We start from the raw sequence: 5,768 nt of genomic DNA on the forward strand, positions 1-5,768 counted from the left end.
TATATATATAATATATATAATATAAATATATGTATAATAATAATGGAAATAATTTATAAATATAAATATATACATATATATATACTTAAGCTGAAGCACCAAGTCAGTCCGGTATTATCCGCACAGCTCGAAGTACGGTGAATAAATTCAAAATAAACAACAGGATATCAAGTATGATACATTACGACCGTTTCCAGAGGCTCCATTTAATTGAACAATGCAATCATTACATCAATTTAAATTGAGTGCCATCTTCAGATGCACAAATAAATAAATAGAATTTTAACCAGTTGGAACATTAATATAATTTTTTCAGATACTTTAACAAATCAAGAAGCTGGAAGAAATTCACGCTATCGCTGTAAGAAAATGGTTTAAACGATTTTGCAGTGGAGACCTGAACCTTGAAGATCATGAGTGTAGTGGACACCCATCTGTCATCGATGACGGTCAATTAAAGACCGTCATTAAGAAAGATCCACGTAAAACCACTCGACAACTGACAAAAGAACCTGAAGTTAGCCATTTGCATGCGATCGGAAAATTAAAAGCGCTCGACAAATGGGTACCACACGATTTGAATGAAAATTTCTCGACTGTATTGTAACTTGCGACGAAAAATGGATTCTGTATAATAATAAAAAACGTTGTTAGCAGTGGTTGGACCAAATTGAAGCACCTAGAACCTTCCCTAAACCCAAGCTCTTCAAACAGAAGGTTATGGAAACTGTTTGGTGATGTAATACTGGACTCATCCACTATAACTTCTTAGAACCCGGAAGAACCATTACTGCAGAAACGTATTGCAGAAACATATTACCATGAAAAGAAGAACTGCTACTCCTTCGTCCCAGACTGGTTAACAGAAGAGGGCCAATCATACTTCATGACAATGTTCGACCACACGCTTCAGTAATGACGAGCCAGAAGTTGAGGTAACTTGGCTACGAAGGTCTTCTCCACTCAGCTTATTCCCCAGACCTATCTTCTACCGACTACCACTTTTTCAAGCATCTTGATGCTTTACTGCGAGAGAAGGAGTTCAAAAATCAAACCGATGCTGAAAGTGCGTTCAAAGAGTTCATCAGCTCCAAAACTCCAGATTTTTATGTTATCGGAATAAACAAACTTGTAACGCGTTGGGAAAAATGTGCTGATTATAATGGTACTTACTTTGATGAATAAAATTTCCGCATTGTTGAAATATATTGAGATGAATTTCATGTTTTAAAACGTTGCTTACTTTTTACTCAGCATGATAGATGCAATAAAGATTGTGTTGTTCCTTGCAAGTGGACATTTACTTTATATATCTCTTGTTTTATTATATTCTGTTATTAAATTCTGTGTAATTAAATTTTTACAGATTTTAGAATTGTCCCCTATATGGTTTATAGTGTCTTTCATCCCTCCTGTCTTCTTTATATAACTTACGTGTCCCAAACCAAGCGAACTTTCAGGCAGGCTGTTTATAGAAGTAGTTGTATGCTGTCAAGTTAATGTGACAGTATACAACTACTTCATCGTATCAATACTGCATAAATCTCTCTGAGAGATTTAGAAATGTATTATTTCTAAACGCTGTTTAATATTATGTTGAATTCTAAGATACTTCATAGAACCTTGTCGATAATAAAGAAAAGATTATCATTATTTTCATTGGTTGATGGATTGGCTGAATTGTGAGTGCGTCATATAAAATACTACCTTACAATATTATTTCTAGTTATTTGTTCAGAGTTCAAATCCCGCCGAGGTCAACTTTAGGTTTCATCCATTCAGGATTAATAAAGTAAAATATCAGTTAACTATTGGCGTCGATGATATCGATTACCCCACGTCAAAATTTGTGACCGTTAGCCTAATTTATAAATTATTATCGTTTATGAACTCGTACCTATATTAGAAATCATATTCAAATTAGTTAACTTGACTGAAACAAGCATTAAGTTACACTGTCCTACATCCAGCCCTCAGATTCCATTACTGAGTTCACCTGTAGTATAATTAAAATGAGTACACGCAATGTAGCGAATTTGCTATAATCTCACTACACATCTCTGGTAAACTCATGAGACCGAAATACACAAAGCTACTAGATTACTTCTAATTAAAACATATCCATTAAAACTTATATAGAATAACATTTTTCTACGTTCATTGCTATACGTTGCAGGTGTAGCGCCGAAACGGTCCTCGTTGTGCAAATAAATTACTTATATACATGTAAGAAGTAGATTTTACACTTTCAAAATTGACTTTCAATAACCCATACAAGCTATATGTGGTTTAGAAAGATTAATTATTACTCAATAACATTGATAAAGTGTAATGCAATTTCAGTAGATATACTTGTATTACATGCTCTCAAATGGGAATTTTGGTAATATTTAGCAATACTTTTCCATTTTAGATATCTAAACTGTCATCCTACTCAAAGCATATTTCTCTTTACGACGTATTTGATGTAGCATGCCTCTTATATTAATATATTCATTTACTGCACCTTCGTTCCTCATATTTCTTTCAAACATTTTACAATGAATTGTATGAAAGATATCGTTTCAGCACCGTTCTGAACTTTATAATTCACCTGTATCCCATTAATGTAACGATGTTTTATGAATCACAAGCTGTATACTGTCAATGGTATTTTAGTTACAATTTATGGACAGTTAACGATATGAAACTTCGATAGATAAACTTATAGAGAAATAACTGATGACACTGTACCGTTGTTATTGATCACGGTAAGTTATAAATCTTAAACTCTTTTACCTGAGAGACAATTTACATTGCGTTATAAACAGAGGAGAGCAACGGTATCCATATTTTCTATGGCTTGCAGATGTTGCCAAAAATACAAAACCGAACCAAATTCTTTATGACATCTATTTATGGAACACCTTACAGCTGGATGCAGCCGTTCGCTAAACTGAAGGAAACAAATAATTACAATTTCTGCATAAAAATATTTCATTTCATTTATATCGGTAATACTGAATGTCACCATCGCTCATACTCTGAGTCAACGAAGGAGTCTCAGTGCAGCCAGTCGACATGCAAGGAATATCAAGCGAATTTATTCAAAATTATACCGTATTCGCTCAAAATAGAAGGAGGGATACATTTGACAATATTGCCTTTAATTAAGTGTTCGATGAAGAGACAAGCACATCAGAAACGTTTTTGAGCCTAATTCTGCTTGTTCAGGGTTCATCAACGACTAAAAATATTTTCTCATGCTATTTTGTTAAACCTTAGAAACATTTCTAGTTAGATCATTTTTTAAATACTACAGGACTATGGAAGTTAGAACCGATAGAGCGTAAAAAAATACGTTGTGGCATTTGATAATGCCTTTTTACATTCTGAATGTCAAATCCCTCCAAGGTTGACGCTATCTTTCCTCCTTGCGATGCTATACTGTGGAGAATATACAGTCAAGGTTACCCTTGATTGCGGTACCATAATATATATGTATATATATACATATATATATATATGCCAATAATAATGATAATAATAAGGATTATTACGAAGTAGCATTAACATTAGCTTTAATTCTTTTTTATGTATATACAGCTTCAAACAGACATACACATGTATATACATGTGAGTATATATATAGGCACAGGAGTGGAAGTGTGGTAAGAAGTTTGCTTCCCAACCACATGGTTCTAGGATCAGTCCTACTGGATAGCACTTTGGGCAAGTATCTTCTACTAAAGTCTTGGTCCGACTAAACCCTTGTGAGTGGATTTACTTGACGGAAACTGAAAGAAGCCCGTCATATATATATATATATATATATATATATATGTGTGTGTGTGTGTGTGTGTGTGTGTGTCTGTGTGTGTGTGTGTGTGTGTGTGTATTTATATATATGTGTCTGTGTATTTGTGTTTGTTCCGCCATCAGTGCTTGACAACCGGTGTTGGCGTATTTATGTCTCCGAAGTCTAGCGTTTCGGCAAAAGAGACAGATAGAATAAGTGCCACGCTTAAAGAATACGTACTGGGGTCGATTCGTTTAACTAAAATTCAAGGCAGTATCCCAGCATGACCTCAGTCTAATGACTGTAACAATTAAAAGATAAAAGATAAGATATATATATATATATATATATATACATACATACATACATACATACATACATACATACATACATACATACATACATGCATAGATATATGTATGTGTGTGTGTGTGTATACTGTCTTGACCAAAAGTATTAGGCCACCCCAATGTTTTGGGGTTCTGCTTTCTGAATGTTCATGAAACTCGTGTACATGGTAGGTTATGATATATTTCACAATATACATTATTCTTAATATCTGTTTGACCCTCCTTTAGCATCAGTTACCGCTTTTATACTGTACTGTACATATGCAACCAATTATGAGTAAGACCAATGTTTCCTTTATTATCTCAGAGTTTTATGCTAAAATACGATGTAGATAGAGTTAATAAACAGTAAAATGCCTAAAGCCAGTGGGCTGAGTGATTGTGAGCGAGGTCCAATCGTAGCTCATCATGAAGATGAAATGTCGCAAAGGCAAATTGCTCAGAAGAGGAAGTGTTCTCTATGTGCGGTGCAAACGACTCTCAAACGCTTCAGAGAGACAAAAGATGTGAAGACAATACAAATAAAAGGTAGAAAAAAGGTTACATCACCTCGTGATGACAGATCTACCATTTGTCAGTCGCTCAGAAACAGGAGAAAAGCATCGTCGGAGCTCTGTGAGGACCACAACGAGGCAAGTACTTCACAAATATCAACCAGAACTGTTGGAAGAAGGTTTCTAGAGTACGGTGTCAAAGCCTGTAAAGCCAGGAAAAAGTCATGGATTTCTGAAGCGAATATGGAAAAACGTCTTCAGCGGACCAAAAACCACTCAAATTGAACCAGTGTGCAATGGTCAAATGTGATATGGTCTGATGAAAGTTACTCTGAAGTAAGATAGTACATTCAGTCAACACATAAACTTAATGTAACTGGTTTGTTGCTCAAAATATATTTTAAAAAAGTATCCGACATAAAGCTAATATTACATTTCATGTTTTTACTCAGGTTTTTGGTACATCTGGTGCAACGTTTGTACGTCACGCAGTTGGGGAAGCATTTAAGGCTGAATGTCTGGTACCAACCGTAAAACATAGGGGGGAGGGTTCTATCATAGTGTGACTTGCATGTCTACTACAGGACCCGGAGAAATGTTTTTATATCAGGGAAGGATGATTTCAGCTACCTATGTGTCTATGTTATCCCATGTTTTAGACCCATCAATTACTAAATTGCATCCAGGAGTGTCGACAAACAGTGTTAGCTTTCGACAGGACAACGCTTCATGTCATACAGCAAAGAATACTGGTCAATGGTTTCAAGCACAGGGTATTGTTCCCATGGATTGGTCAGCTCAAAGTCCCGATCTAAATTTGATCGAACACCGATGTGGAACTCTTGGTGAAGGTATCAGGAACACAACAATTAAAAATAAAGAGCGTTTGTAGCAAACGGTGAGAGAAGAATGGGGTAAAATTGCGCCTAGCACCTGCAAAAAACAAGTTGATTCAATGCCTAACCGTATAAAAGCGGTAATTGATGTTAAAGGAGGGTCAACCAGATATTAAAACTAACGTACATTGTGAAATATATCATAATCTACCATGTGCACGAGATTCATTAACATTGAGATAGCAGAACCCCAAAACATTGGGGTGGCCTAAAACCTTTGGCTAAGGCTGTATATATATATATATATATA

Source organism: Octopus bimaculoides, chromosome 7 (genome assembly GCF_001194135.2).
Source record: "Octopus bimaculoides isolate UCB-OBI-ISO-001 chromosome 7, ASM119413v2, whole genome shotgun sequence".
Taxonomy (NCBI): domain Eukaryota; kingdom Metazoa; phylum Mollusca; class Cephalopoda; order Octopoda; family Octopodidae; genus Octopus; species Octopus bimaculoides.